This window comes from Dreissena polymorpha, chromosome 10, assembly GCF_020536995.1.
Source record: "Dreissena polymorpha isolate Duluth1 chromosome 10, UMN_Dpol_1.0, whole genome shotgun sequence".
NCBI classification, from domain to species: Eukaryota; Metazoa; Mollusca; class Bivalvia; order Myida; family Dreissenidae; genus Dreissena; species Dreissena polymorpha.
This window is the reverse complement of record NC_068364.1, coordinates 22,282,144-22,301,344: the sequence shown is the minus strand read 5'-3', so window position 1 is coordinate 22,301,344 and position 19,201 is coordinate 22,282,144. Positions and strand designations below refer to the sequence as shown.

The 19,201-nt window shown below is 35.1% G+C and overlaps 3 protein-coding genes across 27 annotated transcripts in view; 1 reads left to right on the top strand and 2 right to left on the bottom strand.

Moving 5' to 3' along the window:
* Positions 1-19,201, top strand: part of LOC127847065 (epidermal retinol dehydrogenase 2-like) — a 261,377-nt gene that overhangs the window by 14,228 nt on the left and 227,948 nt on the right. The gene's annotated exons all lie outside the window — the stretch shown is intronic.
* LOC127847058 (uncharacterized) overlaps positions 1-19,201 on the bottom strand; it is a 270,689-nt gene that overhangs the window by 54,277 nt on the left and 197,211 nt on the right. The gene's annotated exons all lie outside the window — the stretch shown is intronic.
* The window catches only part of LOC127847055 (phosphatidylinositol 4-kinase beta-like), a 152,206-nt gene that overhangs the window by 132,390 nt on the left and 615 nt on the right, over positions 1-19,201 (bottom strand). The gene's annotated exons all lie outside the window — the stretch shown is intronic.

Genomic DNA, 19,201 nt, shown 5'->3' with positions numbered 1-19,201 from the left:
ATCAATGACCCCGTTTATTACAAAAACTTTCAACGTACAAATAAATTAGACGGTAAATGAAGGCCATATTATCGTATAATCGAACAAAAGTCGCCGTTAACATACGTAATAAAGAACCAATTAGACAACTCAACTAATATAGTTCATGCAGACCAGATTAGACACGCTAATATCAACCAATGGCCGGTGATAAATCAACCGTTAACACGCCCGTTTAGAAAAGCCAATTTAGCATTTGCAGAAGACACATTATCTTCTGATAACGATTCAAATACGTCAGTACATGGGTTACTTGTTATTACTCAACAGACCCGACAGATTAGAGATAATACGGATGACGAGGATAATATTCCGCTTGCTGAATTGCAAAAACATTTGAGAAACAAACAATTCGCGGATATACAGTCAAGCTCCAGTGAATCAGATACGATGCATTACGATAACGGTAATTCACAAAACTCACCTGTACGTAGGTTTGAAAATGATTCTTCGGATGATCAGATGCAAATTGACGCGGTAGCGTTAAGACACAAAAAACGAAAATTGACCAAAAAGACTTCACGTTCAAATAACGCCATGAAGAAAGCAATTTTCACGTGCCTTCAGACAATGGCTGAACACATGTGAATGGACTACAAAATAAAGCGAAATACATGTCGAGACTTAAAGACTCCAGATTTTTGTATATAGAGAAATATGTTTTGAATGTATATGTATTGCATATGTAAATAGAGGATGATAGAGGCCGCTATCGTCCGATTTTGATGATGTATCGTCATTAGCATTAATTTCCGGGTTTAGAATGAAATGAAAATGTCATATTTTAGTATACGGGTGAAATGCCAATTATCCGTGCGCAATAGCGAACAGCTCTGAAGCGTACCAAAACTTTTGGGAGATATTTGCATAAACTAAGACCCGATTTAAGATTTATTCCAAGTATGAACACGAATACGTTTACACCCAGGGTGGGGTTAATAAATTGAAAAGTTTAATACCATATGTTAAGATTAGGAAATTGAAGGATTGAAGAACTGACAGACATTTGATTAAAAACAGGTCAACCTATTGACATATAGGATTGTTATTACCTCATTTATCGTTGTAACGGTACATATGAAAGGGGTCAACAGAAAATCTTATTTGTACAGGCCATATAAAATTAGTCACAGGCAAACACAACATAAAGGTTTATGTCACACCCAATAATGAAGTTTGAATAATTGATTATGCAAATATGGTTTCATTTTCCCAATGTAATTCAATTATCGGGAACATCTGTTGATATGGTCTTAGTTCTATATTAACAATTAGGCTCGTAGGTCAACATTACTTCAAACTAATGAAATTTAAATAATTGATTATATAAGTGTAATTCCAATTTCCCAAGGCACATAACGGTACAAGTTTGGATTGAATGTATATCGGGGTCTGCATAATTGATTATAAAAGTGTTAGGTATCATCTCCCCTCGATCATGTACAAACATGACAAGAAAGACCACACCTGTCGCAAGGGACGGTAAATACCCATATCGTATATCGACCTAATCCTATTGACCGACGCTTTAGTAGACCAGCTTATGATAACACACTTGACAATGACATTAACTAACGCTAGCTTATGCCCTACAGCGCTTAAGTAAACACCATTTTCCGCGTAGGTAACATTTTAATACAGTTTGTAAATATCAACGCACTATACCTTTTATTAGTATAATGTAAAAGATACAACTATATTGCTATGATTCATTAAATTTTTGATACTGATCATATATATAGTTTTTTTCCTTTCTTTATAAGAATAACTACATTAAGACAAGGGATTTTGTTTGTAAATTTTTGTTCTCTAAGTAAATAAAACATAATAAAGCGCAATGCATTTTATTGAATTAAAAAATGCGTATAGTTTAGATAAAACATAATAAATTTGTGCCATGAGAATAGCGTTATCTTTAGCACATTCATTTTATTCGGGTATATTATCGCAGGTGTGCTAAATAATCTGAGTGCTAATATAACAAGTTCCATTTACTATAAATATGTAAATAGAAGGCCCGTTTATCATTTCATGTAATTAATCCTATAAGATTTGCCAATGCGATACAAGTTAAGGAGAAAAACAGCGCTCCTGACATCGTTGGCGTGGTTTGCCTGCAGCAACATGCGTTCATAACGCATTTGAGATCGTGATCAGACCTTAACGCCCCGACACAGAAGACGAATATGTCATCGACATACAGATATCTTCGACGACGATGTATCTGTCGAAGATAAGATGACGTAACAGACGACTTCAATTAGGATCCAACATTGTCGACATTGATCCAAATTGTGAACCAGCATCAGTACCATACAACGAGTGGACTGTTAATGGACATTTCAAGCGTCGTCGAAAATAATTTTTAAAGATACGATGATATGAATGGACTTGATGATGAAAATCGCGCGTACTTTGTACATATTAGGTGAAAATTGTATCTTCTATAAACTTATATATATGTGTGTTACCTTAATTACGTGTACATAAACAATAATTATAATACTACAGTCATGAACGCAGTCATTCTTCAGAACTCTATATAATAAACGTTTGAAGTATTCTAAATCGTGCGACAACCGAGGACCAACAGCTTCTCCGACTGACAATCATCGTCTTCATTCGGAAGCCGCCGTCTTCAACCGACTGCATGTTACCATCTACAACCAGATGTCACATACTCTCCACCCGGACGTCTCATCTCTTCACCCAGACGCCACATCGCCTCCAGCAAAGATGTCAAAAATGGACTCTATTCGTATTGGATTTCCCAAATCAGTGACGCATTCCACTTCATTGTGATTGACATTGACTATTTAAATATTCCGACGTTTTATTATTTCAGCAGAAACATTCGTTAAAAATTTAATCAATTATTTGCAGATTTTCATCATATACCGGTATATGTTTTAGTCACTGATATTTTCATGTTTGCATGTATGATTTTTTCATCGTTTGTTTTAATATGTTTTCGTTTACTTCCATACTTAAATTCTTTGAGATTTTTCTGTATCCTAAAATACATAAATATCAAATTGAGAGGATAAGTTGTGTCACATTATGGTTAGAAATTGTAGGTGGAATATGTGGGTTTACCTCATGTAAGAAATATTGAAAATTTTATCAAAAGGGCCAGTAAACATGACAGTCAGAAAGTGCACATATGTTCAAATAAGCTTATCGATGAGGGAGAGATTAAAGAATAGTATAGTTGACACAAGGCCGGTATGTTTGTATTGGTCAGGCAAAAGTGTTTATTCAGTTAAATCTCTCATCAAAAGGTTGGATAAAGCTTGTAAATATTTGGGTGGGTTGTTTATCCCGTTCCCAGGGCTTCATTGATTCAGTATCTTAAGTAATCTATCCAATCAGAAAGAAGAACGCATAGAACACTGACCAATGGGATTCTTAGTAATCCAGCCAACCGGCTTATTTAGAATACTGACCAATGGGATTCATAACTGAGTTCCACGCGGCAAATGTTAGAGGGAAATAGTCAGTTAGCGTTTAGACTTAGAGGTGAACAGATGGGAAAAAGACACAATCATGTAGCAATCACAACGTATTTGTATAACTGAAATATTAGTTAAGTCAGACATTAAATTGGACTAGAAACTGATAAATGGTGTTGTTGAATATTGTATCCTACATTATGCAGAGAATTTAAAATTAATAGAGAGTGACGGACTTGTCCCATGCGTGACATGAGAAAATGGTAGTTAATGCAAATCCCGTCATCTTGGCAATACGCGCATGACGAGATATCGAATGATAGGCTACACACCAGTCATTTAAGAGTAATGAACATTGCTAGTAACTGTGTGTCGTCCATGAACTATGAACGATTACGTGACACAGGACGTTAAATGGTGATCGTGAACCAAGGATTCGAACAAAGAAATACTTCCACTTACGATTACGAAGCCATGAAAAACAACACGAAGAAACTCCGTTTCGGCAACTTCTGTAACCAGTAGCAACGACCGTGAGCCGGGAACAACGACATCAGACCGCACATATTCTGCAACTTCCGGTGAGTGACTGTTTTATTTCCTAACGCTACACACCAGTCATTTAAGAGTAATGAACATTGCTAGTAACTGTGTCTCGTCCATGAACTAGGAACGATTACGTGACACAATTAATACTGCTGATATGCCCATTTAAGTTTATTATATACATCTTATTTTAGGTGGATACTACCTACTTTTATTGATCTCGATACACATTATTAATTATTGTGGGTTTCATTTTAAATTTAAATCTACTTTTGCAACTGCGAACAGCAATTAATTGGTTAAGTGATGTCAATAATTATAATTAATACCATTGAAATGCTCATTTAAATATATAGCATACATCTTCTTTTGGATGCTGTATTAACTTACTTTTATAGGTCTAGATACACATTATTTACGTTTAAACTCAAATCTATGCCTACTTTTGCTTTGGCATACAGCAGTACATGTATCATAATTTGTTCAGAACTTTACCACGTACATTGTTTTGACTTTAAATTGTACAAATGTATTTTACAATATGCAGTTAAATTGCCCTTGTGGACAAACACACCTGGTGACCTATATTTTTGGTCTTCTTCTTTTTAAGTTATATATTATACAACAGTTGTGTAAGTGTGAACACAATCTAGGTATGGGAATTTGATAATAATATATGTTTTATTAATTGAATTGTAACATTCTATTGTTGTTTTTTTTCATAAATTCATGCCCCCGCCCCCCCCCCCCAAAAAAAAATCATTTTTTTTTTGTTATGTATTCACAGTCAAGTTAAATCAGTATTATTTGCACAGACAGATTCCTTACTAATTTACTCAATTTATGTGTTATTGCCTTTTTTGAATTTATACTGATACTTAAATTGGCATGTTGCTCAATGGCAAATACAATAAATAACACTGACTCAACCAAGAGTTGCAAAAAAAAACCTTTATAATAAATGACAATTTTGTTTGGCAGATGATATGACCATATTATATGAATGCTGAATAAAGTCATAACTTTTATTTGTGAATTTTGCTTTAATCTCATTTTCTTGTTTTTTTACCTGTATGCATGAATCACAAAATTCAAAGCAGTAAAGCATCATATTTGTCATAATTGTTATTTGTGTTCTTTGCTTTACTCTCGTTTGCTTGTTTTTTCTACTTAAATGCATGAATCACAAAATTCCAAGCAGTAACGCATCATTCTCAGAGGTGTTTGTGCAGATTTGTTATTTTTACTCTATTTCAAAAATAAACCTATCAATTTTCATAAATCCATTTGCAATTCTAGTTTTAAACTTCTCTAATAATAATAATTATAAAAATCAGGAATGTTCAAGTTCTAACAAAAATGAACATGAACAACTGTTTTCTGAAATGCTTTTACATACTTCTAGTACGAAGGCAAAACAAAAATAGCATAACAATGATCATTTCTGGGACAAAACGCAATTTGATCAAAAGCAGGTTCCCTAATAGGTATATTGCTTCCCCACTGAGCCCACCGGTATTGACCATAACACACTTTCAATTGCGGACTAACAGGCAAAGGTTGTACAGACACGCTGAGTAAACGACTACATGTTAGAGCGTACACAATTCCAAAATTAATCATTATACTACGGCAAAGTCTCTGTCCGCAAAAAAGTCCCGCAAACACATGACATAAGTTTGAATTTAATGACTGGTTTCTTATTAACTCTTTTAGTGCTGGAACCAAATTTTGAAGGCCTTTGCAAACAGTTTGGATCCAGATGAGACGCCCCAGAACGTGGCGTCTCATCAGGATCCAAACTGTTTGCTATTCTGATAGTATTCTTTGAAAAAAAATCGAAGAAAATGCTTATTTTAGAAATTCAGCAGACGACATTTTAGCAGACGACAAATTACCCAGCATGCAAAGGGTTAAACGCTGCAAAAGCCAGCACAGTGACGAATATTGTGGACCCCATCAACTGTAACACTATGGCAAAATCTAATTTATTTCGAATCAAGATAGGCGGATAAAAGTTGTGTTACTTCCAAAATAAATTACTTTGTCACTTAAAACTCTAAATAAACCCCAGTACCTTCTTGTCATCAGGAGAAACAATTCATAATGATTCAGTTAGTTTGTAAATAGAGGATCAGTTGGATTTATGTTTATGTGCAATTAGATTCGAAAAACAAAACATCAACATTGCTTCATTTTTTTATAAAACGCAGCATAAATATAGTCATATAACGCAGTACCTGTTAAAGCCAGATCCAGGTTATTGTCAATTATTTAGCTTTTGTTTATTAAAAGACAGCAACACTTATGTCCCAATTTATTCCAAAACAATGTTGATGTTTTTTTCAACCCAAAAGGACCCAGTCCCATTCCCAAAATAGTGGAAAAAAACTGTTGGGTAATTGCCCATTTTCCCTACCACAGCAAAAAGTTAGCCCCATTTTATAGCCCAGTGTTTTATTAGTTAAGTACGCTACAAATTTTTCATGGAATATTCAATGAAAACTTGTATATAATAAAAAATAACTAATATAATCTCTTTTATTTGAATTCCAATGTTATGAGGCCCAAATAGTGAACATTTTACAAAATAGTATGTTATATCATTACATCAAGATTTCACGTGAGGTAAGACATGCATCTTACACAAAACTAGTGATTAAAATTTACATTGCAATTCAGGGGTTTTTGCTGACTTTAAACCCAGTATTTTGTCCAAATGACAAAAGCTATATTTCTTTGCAAAACTGTCAAAAATTCCCAATTGATGGTTTGACCCAAGGGGCATAATTTGAACAAAGTTTTGAGGGAACCACAGTACAATTTTACATACCAAATATAAAACACTTGTGCCTTTTGCGGTTTCAAGGAAACAATTGTTTGTGTTATTTTGCTGTAGAAGTCTATAATTATAATCTATTTAACCCCAAATGTGTTGCCAGTTTTGACCACAGGGTAATGATTGATGACACTAAAATCAAAGCCAATAAACTAATTTACTATGTTCCATACCAAATATGACACACATTAATGGTGTAGTTTCAGAGATGTAGATTGTTATAATGTCCTTATTCACAATTATAATGTTATATAAATTGTACGTTTAACATGGACAAAACTTAACAAGAGATTGCCAAGCAATATTGTCCCCTACCGGTGAAACTCCACCATTGTCAGTAAAAATATTATTTTTTTTAATAAATATTTGTTTCCATAGCAACCGGAATTATTGACGTAGGAACGAAATGAAATGACGTGCATACTCTTTATATTGCCATCTATCCATATTTCAAGTTTCATGAAAAAATATGAAGAACTTAGTTATTGCAGGATCCAGAAAAGTGTAACAGACTGACAGACACTGGGAGCGCAAACCATAAGTCCCCTCCGGTTTTACCGGTAGGGGACAATTAAGCATGATACAAAATTCATATGAAATGAGTATTCAAGTTATAATGTAACTGCACATGAATGGCCTGACCTTATAGACATGTTGTCTCTATCCCGCATTATTACCCAATAGCTCCACCTATTCCTATGGGTATTTTAACAATTATCCCAGGTCTAAGCGACAGCTCAATACTGATTGGCACAACTAGCGTGTGCACTTCAATAACAATAATTTAACACAAGATTGCATATTTCGGTGCAGACTGATTTTTGCTTACTGCTTCACTTGCTCACATCTGTTATGAAACAAATACAAACCAAAGCAAGCCAGTCCCAGTTAAGATGACCAAAGTTTTAACAAAAGTGAATGAGATTAAAGCATCTTTGCAAATCCAAAAAATGTTTGACCTTTTATAATTAGGTGACCTATGAAGATGGATTACGCTTGCTGCTCTAGACTTGTCATCTTATGATGGACATTTGTTCATAGTCATATCAAAATTGATCACTTTATAGTAAAACTATAGCTAAGACAGGTTCTTTAAAATAGACATACCAGTAAAATGACAAATAATTGGCGGAGCATATAGTTGCCAGTTTGTCCTTCCTTCCTTCCTTACTTCCTTCCTGCTGTCACACTTTTGCTACAGTTTCTCATAACGCCTTTAATGTTTTACCGATCTCTTACATATTTGACATGTCCGTGTAGGTAAATGTACCTTACATTGACCTCTACCTTTTGATGAGGTTTGAGGTCACTTGGGTCAAGGTCATCGAGGCTAATAATAGATCCTTCCATCACACTTTTGTTACAGTTTCTCATAACGCCTTCAATATTTTACGGATCTCTTACATATTTGGCATGTAGGTACCTTGCATGGACCTCTACCTTTTGATGAGGTTGGAGGTCACTGGGGTCAAGGTCAGCGATGCTAATAATAGATTCTGCTGTCACACTTTTGTTACAGTTTCTCATAGCAACTTCAATATTTTACCCATCTCTTTCATATTTGGCATGTGTACCTTGCATGGACCTCTTACCTTTTGATGAGGTTTGAGGTCACTGGAGTCAAGGTCACCGAGGCTAATAAAAGATCCTTCCGACACACTTTTGTAACAGTTTCACATAGGCTCATACCGCCTTCAATATTTAACCGATCTCTTATAAAGGAACCTTGCATGGACCTCTACCTTTTGATGACGTTTGATGTCACTGGGGTAAAGGTCACTAATCAAAAGGTAGAGGTCCATGCAAGGTACCTAAATGCCAAATATGATAGATGATGATATTTGTCCAAGTAATTGGTTTATTTAAAGAGTAGTTGCAATAATTCAACTCTCAGTTTTATAACCCAAAGGGTTGCTGAGTGTTGCAATGAGCCGTCTATTGTCCAATGGTGCAAAATTTCATCACCACTGCAACGGCTAAGGAACACTGATACTGCAAAAACTTATCAATGTTTACCTGTCTGAAGCACAAACTGGTGCAAATGGTACCATTAAACAGTACAAGCAATATCTTTCATTTCTAGGTTTCTTAATGTGTCTCCCAGTCTGGATTAGTAAAGGATTGGCAGACGTTCTCAATCTACAAAAATAATACCTAAGGCTTCTAGGGACTTCATTTAAATATGTTTTGTATTCTAGTTTTGAATGCGTCAAATAATTGACATAGAACTTTAGGTTTTAGGTCATAAATTTTACATTTGTGTACTAAAATGTTCATCGTTTTAAGGGCCTTTCCGGCTAAATGCTCTTGATTTAGATTAAAGTTTCCTTTAATTAAATTTAATTTATTTAAACACCACTAATTGAAGTTATCTACAGCCTCTATTGATATGCCGTTATATGTCCATTTTTCGGAGCGCAATAGTCCACCTCTTTTACAAAAAACCATAATCTTTATTTTGTCTGTGTTTACTTGTAACCCCCAAGTTTTTCTATACTCGTATACATTATCCAATTGAGTCAGAATTTCACTCGGTGATTTACCAACAATAGCCATGCCATCGGCAAAAAGTATAAGCACAATATCATCGATTTGTATGCCAGATTCTATGTCACTTTGTAGGAACAACTCTGGGTCCTCCACAAATATAGAAAAATAACAGAGGTGACATTATCTCCCCTTGACGAAGCCCTACTGCATATGAAAAGAAATCAGAATATGAGGAACAATGTTTTACGCACGATTTTACTTTACTATACATATCGCGTACAATTCTAAGAATTTTACCGGAAATTCCGGATACGTACTTTTTAAGCCACAGGCCGTTTCTATAAATAGAATCGAAGCATTTCATCATATCGACGAAAATAACATACAAGCGCTTGTTTTTATACAAATCATGTTGAATTAACGACATGAGAATAAACGTTGCATCAAAAGTAGATCGCCCTTTCTGAAATCCGAATTGAGCGTCGGAAATAATGTTATTGTCAGTGCAGACTTTCTCGATACGCTTATTTAAAACTGTTGTAAATATATTGGATAAACAACTTACTAGAGTAATGCCTCAATAGTTATTGACGTCATTTACTAACCCTTTTATATGAATTGGTATAATTATTCCCTCTGTCCACGCATCTGAAAAAAGCACTTGAATTAACAATTGTGTTAAACATGTCACACATATGAGCCGATAAAATATCAATACTTTCCAGAAAATATTCGTTTAACAAAGTATCTTTGCCACATGATTGATTGCGTTTCAAAAATTTTACGGCATTCATAATTTCGTCAATGCTGATTTCTCTATCAAGTTCTGGATATACATCATTAGGCAAATTAAAATCATTAAAAGCTTCAGATTCCTCTGTTATTGTTGACCATGTCAGTACTCATATTTTCGAAATATTTAAGGAATTCATCTTAAGAAATATCTCTGGAATTTTTACATGAATTTGATTTAAATTGTTTCCAAAAAGCCTTAGGTCTGCATTTTTCTATCTGCTTAAGTTCACGTATTTTATTTTTGTAGTATATACGCTTTTTTAGTAACAACATATATATATTTCTCTTTTCGTTTACAAAAATGTATTCTAAACGCATCCGTCTTATGTATGTTAAATAATGTCAGGTCTTCTAAATAGTAAACACGCGCTTCTTTGCATTCGCTATCAAACTACTTATTTTCCTCATGCTTATTTACATTAAAATTGATGTCATTTTTTAAATAGCCGGTTTTACAAAAAAGTGGATCGGCTACACTACAGGGTTCTCAATAACTTTTGAGCCAATAGGCCAAAATGTGAAACCAACAGGCCTTCTAGGGGGTCCGGAATTTTTTTTAATTGAGCACTTGTTTTCCTGCATTTTTGGCCATTTTATGGCTTTTTTAATGGTCAACCAGGCATTAAAATTTGGGCATTATTTGTGCATTTTATGAATTTTAGCTTTTTTTACTTACAAAAGATAAATACGTTTTTTCTCAAACAAAGTGTATCATAATTCTGATAAATACGACTTTCAGATACGTAATTGCACTCGATTTTTAGGGTCTATTTTTTACGTTTTTGACAGGGTTCTTTTTGCACAAGGTTCCAATTGGGACATTTTTTTCTGATAAGGAAAAAACTTCGATTTTGGATTGGGAATGGGGCCGAACTTCGGCCCTATAGGAATAGGCGGGAAAGGCCTGATCGTCCATCTACCATGCACATTTTGCGTGACACTTCTAGTTTGAAATGTAACTGATTAAAACAAACTTGCACAACATTAAAAACTTTGCACAAGAAACGCAAGCAATCAGGAACAAAAACTCACAATGTGATGAAAAGACGGTAAAAATATTTGGCTGCTTTTTACCGATTCAAATTTGCGCTTTTCATTGTTGTTGTTGTTGTTGTAAAGCGTTAAGGGAGATAATCAAGCGAGGTCTTTGCTTAATAGTAAAAAGGAGCAAAATTACCAAAAAGACACGAACAATTTTGAAAAGTCAATTGCTCATTTTCCGAATCTTCGCGCTTTTCAACCGGCCAAAATCTTATTTCAAACGGCCGATTTGGCTGGCGGTCGGCTATTATTGAGAACCCTGCACAAAGTATAGTATTAGTAAAATCATTAATCATATTATAAACAGATTCTCTGCTTTTGCAGTTAACATTTTTACTATGGAATTACATTTTGTCAGACTGCTAATAATACCTGTCCGAAATTGATCTCTAAAATTGTTGTTCCATTTACATTTATTTTGTTTATGACTAGTGTTTACAAGCCTATTATGAATGAAGCTTAATGTAAAGAGTATTGGGGCATGATCGCTCCATTCATTAAAATCTCCAACAAAAAAGCACGAATCTTATGAAAAATTTCTATCAACGGCTAACAAATAATCAATAACTGAGTACCTGTTGTTGGACAAAAAGGTATACTGATTTGAATTATCGAGCCGGCCGTAAACAATACGTAAACCGGTTGCTTTGCACAGATCTAGCAACTTAATCCCATAATTATTATGCCTTTGATCCAATGAAGCCCGGCTCAAAGTGAGGTCAGGACTGTAATCAATATCATCAATTCATACATTATAACAATCATGTAAAACAAGAGCACCGCATAACGGGTGCCACGCTCGGCTGCGAAAGCTTGTCAGAATATTTTTGTTTTTTTAGAGGTCACAGTGACCTTGACCTTTGACCTAGTGACCCAAAATTGGTGTGGCATGTAGAACTCATGAAGGTGCATATACATATAAAGTTTCAAAGTTGTAGGTGGAAGCACTTTGATTTTAGAGCAAATGTAGAGGTCTATGTTAAAGTTTTATATAAGAGGTCTCAGTGACCTTGACCTTTAACCTAGTGACCCAAAAATGGGTGCGGCGTGAAGAACTCATCAAGGTGCATTTACATATGCAGTTTCAAACTTGTAGGTTGAAGCACTTTGATTTTAGAGCCTTGGTTAAAGTTTTATATTAGAGTTCACAGTTACCTTGACCATTGACCTAGTGACCCAACAATGACTGTTGCGTGTAGAACTTATCAAGGTGCATCTACATATGAAGTTTCAAAGTTGTAGGTGGAAGCACTTTGATTTTAGAGCCAATGTTAAGGTTTTAGCACGACGCTTACGGCGGACGGCGGGCGACGAGCTGGCTAAGACAATACCTCGGGTTTTCTCCGAAAACAGGCGAGCTAATAAAATCACTTCTTTGACAAACACGGCTATTGAAATCTCCACATATATAAATGGCTCCTTTACTTTCATAATCCGATATTCCTTTTTCTAAAATTTGAAACAAATCTACATTTAAACAAGAGCACCGCTTTACAGGTGCCACGCTCGGCTGCGAAAGCTTGTCCGAATTTATTTTTTTAGAGGTCACAGTGGCCTTGACCTTTGACCTAGTGACCCAAAACGGTTGTGGCGTGTACAACTCATCAAGGTGCATGTAGGCCAGGCCCTTTCCCAAAAATAAGATAAAAAACCCGCACTTATCACACATGTTCATAATATTTTGTAAAATTATAATCATATGTTATCAAAATAGTTGTTATTTACCAGTTAAAGGTCGGCTTCTTTGAAATAGAAGAACACTATTTACATGCGATTATTTTTCCCAATTGAGCCAGTTTTGCGATTATTTTTTCCCCAAAATGGAGTTTTTCACAACGTGAAATTCCCAAAATTCCAGTGTGGTGTTTTCCCAAAATGAAGCGGAAAAGGCCTGCCTTAAAACTCAAATTGCAGTGGAAAGTAACTTTCTGTGAACAAATGTCAACAGATGATTTAATATGGAAAATAATCATAAATAAATGATTTTGTGTTACTTAGGAACACTGTATAAACAATTTATGAAAGAGGAAATATTTAATAAGAGCTCTGATGAATTACAATACAGACCTGTTTTATCACATTTTTGATCGATAAAACGATAGTGTTCATGTCAAAACTTTTTTTCTGTAAAGACTGCATAATGTGGAAACGTTCTATCACATAATTTCACGTGATTTCTATGACCACGACTCTAAATAACCCACGACTCAACAAGAAACTACCATATGTTGCAAAAATTATACTTCTTTAATAAGGATAAATAATGCCATTAAGTATTTTATCACCCTGATTATAGTGACATTTATTAGTTTGAATTGAATAATTGTTTTTTAAAGGATCTTTTCATGTTTTGGTTAATTTTAAATTTGGTAAATTAAAAAAATGGTTTCAGATTCGCACATTTTTGTTGTATCCTCCAATTATCTTGAGTCGAGCATGACCCAAAGTCGATCACTTTGTTTACATTAAGAATGCTGCTCTCGTGATGACATCACACGCATGCGCTCTGAGTATTTTGTTTTACTCGCATTGCTAGAAAATAATTACAGAAATTACTAAACTAAGGTAAAAAGCAGTTTAATTGCATTTACAAATCTTATATGAAATAATCCAAATGTATACATATTCCGTGCATTTTTTTCGGTACACTTCATTAAACTTGCACATAAATTGCAGACCACTGCGCTGGTGTAAATACATATTTTTGTTTATTTGATTTAGTTTCTTAAAATTCTTTTACTTCTTCACGATTACCAGAAAATGTTGCATGGAACAATATATGCGCGCACATCGCAAAAATAGGTGAAATACCAATATCTACATGTTCAGGCCTAAATTACAATTCAGTTTGTTTGCCCTTCACCGACCGACCCACTTTTACCCCCCTGACCCAAAATTTTTTATTGCGATTTCTGAAAACGTATTTTTTTTTATTTTCATATTTTTAACAGATCATAAAAGAGCCAACTGCAATATTTTTTCGTGCGCGTATTATCCCTGTCCATTCTTATCGCCCCTGACAGATCTAGGTCGCTTCGATAGTTATAATTTCATATGCTGATTGAGCTTGTCGAGTCGTCGCTGAATGACAACTGAATTACGTTTTGGTTTGCGACTGTAGCTGAATATATACGATTTTGAGTTGCTTTCCAGTATCCACGTATCTCTCTAGATATTGCAGAGGATACCGACGTATCCCGCTTGAGCACGCCTGTTTTTACACACGTCCAAGATGGCGGCAAGCAGACGAGAAATTGCGATGAACGGCGGAAATGATAAATAACATTCAAGTTTACGACCGATATCATATGGTTATTAGGATATAATTTAATGAGTGTGTCAATAAACGCAAAATACTACGGTTGAGATAAAAAAAAAAAAATTATTAGAAATCTGCACATTGAATGTGAGTCACGGAAACGAGTGTTGGAAAATTGGAGTTCAGTCTACTCACAAAGTTAAAGCATGTAAGATGAGTATCGTTTAAAAAAGGAAAGAGACAAACATGTTTTGATTTATATGCTAGTGGATCTGTTAATACTCAGATTCAAAAGCATATTATGCTTTATCATGTTTGTCACGCTGTACAGTTTACTGAAATAGGTTGTTAAGTGCAAGATATTGAAAAGTAAACAAATTAATTATATTAGATCTATTTTAACTCTATTTAATAGTTCATTTAGTTTTGTGATTAACACAACAAGAACACTAAAGCCTGTTTGTTAATATTTGTTGAGGTTTTCCCCATATAATATTTAATTTAACAAGGGCTGTTTGTAAATGCATGCCCCCCATATGGGCTCTCCGTTGTAGTGACAGCAATTGTGTGAATATGTTTTTGTCGCTGTGACCTTGACCTTTGACCTAGTGACCTCAAAATCAATAGGGGTCATCTGCCAGTCATGATCAATGTACCTACGAAGTTTCATGATCCTAGGCATAAGCGTTCTTGAGTTATCATCCAGAAACCATTTTACTATTTCGGGTCACTGTGATCTTGATCTTTGACCTAGTGACCTGAAAATCAATAGGGGTCATTTGCAAGTCATGATCAATCTACCTATCAAGTTTCATGATCCTAGGCCTAAGCGTTCTTGAGTTATCATCCAGAAACCATTTTACTATTTCGGGTCACTGTGACCTTGACCTTTGACCTAGTGACCTCAAAATTGATAGGGGTCATCTGAGAGTCAAGATCAATGTATCTATGAAATTTTATGATCCTAGGCATAAGCGTTCTTGAGTTATCATCCGGAAACCATTTTACTATTTCGGGTCACCATGACCTTGACCTTTGACCTAGTGACCTAAAAATCAAAAGGGGTCATCTGCGAGTCATGATCAATGTACCTATGAAGTTTCATGATCCTAGGCCCAAGCGTTCTTGAGTTATCATCCGGAAACCACCTGGTGGACGGACCGACAGACCGACAGACCAACATGTGCAAAGCAATATACCCCATCTTCTTCGAAGGGGGGCATAAAAATACTGAATTAAATTGATACTCTTAAAGGGCTTTATCAGGGCTAGCGCTGGCCCAAAATTTCTTTGAGCCAATCTGTTTTGGTTTTTTACTGTATTAAATTGATTCTCTTAAAGGGGTTATGATTTAAATAAATGGTGAATATAAGAATCTATTAATTATTGCAAGTTTAATATGCATGTGGAGGGATATTAACTAAACATTGTCTTCATGGTAAGAAGACATTAAAGCAGCACTTTATAATATAAAAATGCTGTCAAACATGAACTTAAAAGCAATTTTAATTCTGTTACGTATAATTATATTTATAATGCTTAATGTTTCACAATTTTATGGTAAATCACGCTATTTTTCCCAATTTCATGGTTAATTGTGCTAATTTTCCCAATTCAAACGGCACAGTCTGTAAGAAATAAAAGCAAAATAAAAATCACTTTTACATGTATATGCAAGAAAACAGCAAACAAGATATGGTTAAGCTACATGTACATAGGGCTTCGTACACTGCTGGAACAGGTTTTTTTTACCTTATATAACAGACGCCGAATATCGGCGTCTTCCCCGAGCAATCTAGGCTACGTTTTTCCCCTTTCCGGACCGAACAATTCCCCAAGCGGAAGCTTTTCCCCTTCTATAAAACAGTTCAAAACGATTGAATTTTACAACAAATTCGATCGAAATCGTACAAAACACCGTTTGGTACCCGTTCAATTATGGTTCCCAACCCGTACACGCCTTTCTGTACTGTATAAATGTTACGACAATGATAACCTCCCTTGGCCAAATTACGATAACTGTCAACTCGCTTTACGTTAAATGTCACCAAAAAGGGCAAAATGTCGCATAACTGGCAAAATTATCGGGAAAAGCCCCCAAAAATTGCGAATAACGCGGTTATTGCAGCTTTCTTCACAAAAGTAAGTCCACTGCAGCAGTCTGTTCCTGAACGGTCTGAAACTGTCACAGCCAGTCCTTGTCAAGGTATGTTAAAGCCTTCAGACACCAGCTGTATACAAGTTTGGGCAAAGTTCGGACAGTTATGAAAAGTTTGAAAGTTTAATGTTCTGTTTGACAAGTGTTGTATTTATAAACAAACCAACTGTATTTTAAAATCAAAATAAGTTTTGTAAACCCTTATACATGTAACTGCAAAATATGGCTATTGAAAATACACAGCAGACAGTTTTACTTTGAAATATTCTAAGATACAATATTTGTTTCGGTTAGTATCAAATATGTAGTTAAACAGTATTTGCCAATTTTCAGTTCAGGTCTGTCAGACTTCAACAAATCATTCTTCCTGACCTGTGTCAACACCCCTGGTTAACTTAAAATTTAAAATTACAAAGCCAACACACAACTAATATTAACTATGTTGTTAATCTAATTTTCAGGCAAAGAGGTCGTGACACCCTGCAAGCTGTATACCAACAGCTTTCCAATGACCAGATGATGAGGGCATGTTATCCCGGTGTGTTTGAGTATTATCAACTGGCACTGCTCATCCCCCAGTCTACGGCTGTAGTCGAGCAAGGTTTTTCACTTATGAATAACATTGCAACAGACCTCCGGACGTTGGGACAGGCAACATTGGATGCGCTGATGCGGTAAGCAGCTTTCAAGAACTTTCAGGGCCAGAACAACTGACAGAGGAGGACATGGATGCGTTAGTGGAGATGTTTAAAGGACTGAAAAATCAGGGAAATGCCTCTGTAAAATTGTGTAATAACATGTAAATTAACCACAAATATTGATGTATGAAGAAAATAACAGTCTTTTTTGTTTTTTTAACCCAATTAACAGTTAAAGTAAGACCCTTAAAAAATTTTCCCTATTAAGGAAAAAACGAGCAGGATTTTTCTCCAAAAGTGGAAAATCGCGCGTGAAATTTCCCCAAAAGTGGAAAATCGCGCGTGAAATTTACCCAACCTAAGGCAGGGCTTAACACTAACTTTTTTAACTAGCCCATTCGGGCTAGTAAATGCAGAACCTACTAGCCCTGACCAATCTTTCATGTGCCCCGACCAAAGTATTATCAAAACCTTGATATTTATCATTTAACTTGTATTTTCCTGTGCGTGGAGATGCGCAATTATTATTCAATCATTCTTATTAGCTTGCCTTACTAATGCTAATGAATTCAATATTCATCTACTTAAGCATTCTATTTATAATCTTCACGCCATTTCGGGAGAAATTTCCTTGTGTTTTTTTTCCTCCTACTTTCTCTTACTTTCCTCCTTCCCTTTTCTTTTCTTATCCGAGGAACCCCCATCCCCAACCGTAAAGCCAAACTTAAACAACGACATGAACGTTAAAACCTTTTTACATAGATTGCCGCGGTTGCCGTCTGACAACAAACGGTAAGTGAATCTTATGTGTCGCAAAATAACAAATAACGTGTTACGGTAGTCGTAACAATTGTACAAGGTTAACTCTACTAAAAGCCGGGATCGACCATTAATTTGAGTTTTGCTTATTGAATCGCGTAAAAAAGATAGTCAACAGACTTCAAATCGATCAAACAAATTAAAATTATTTAAAATTGATAAATGAATAATACTTTTATATTAACTTTGAGTTCATGTCGAGTTTTATACCTTCATCGATCCTGGACAATCCTGGGCGATCCCGGCTTTTGTTTAAAACGTAATTTTATCGAGAAAACACGTCACTTCGAGGAAACCAATCAAAACCGTATCGATCGGAATTCCGTTTAAAAATCAGGGGGTTCCAAATCTTTTTCGAGTTACGATCTGTTTGTAGTCTCCGACTTCAATCTGGGATTTAATTGTCAACTGATCATACTGTATAAAGATTTTCGCATCTTTCCAAAGCTTATTTAAAACGCAGTTTATTGATACAGAACACATAATCCCGCCCAAAATACACACGACCGGTCGGGCATGTTACTGGGACATTGGCTAGCCCGTACCTAGGTACAGGCAGTGAATGTCGTTCGAACGTGCCTTAGTGTTAAGCCCTGCCTAAGGGCTAAAGGCCCCTTCCCCTACAACCCAAAAAAACCTGCTGCAACAGTGCTTAAATAAAAGTGTTTTAAATATTCATAGACTATAATAAGTGTATTAAATTTTTTAATTTCTCAAATAAAATAAAATAATTTTCCTACCTACCTACCCACTTGTAAAATCTAGGCTCGGTAAAGGGCAAACCAACAATATTTTAAGTGTGGCCTCAGCGGGTATACCCTGTCCCAATTGGATGATAATTTTATCAAATCTTTTAATTGTAACATATATGCCGGAAAAAAATGAACAAATTGCAAACATTGTTTTATTTTTCACTTCTTGAGCAATTTTTCGTGTCAATGTTGCTCAAAAGAAGATCAACCGATAAAACAGAATCTTGTAAAATGGTAAATAGAAGTAATAATTTTTTTTAATTAACCTTTCAGTTGCTATAAATTGTTCAGTGAATCAAATTTTCAAAGTTTTGTAAACTTCATGCCTATTGCAATCGAGCACTCTAGCTTTTCGGATGTGACCTCTCAACTC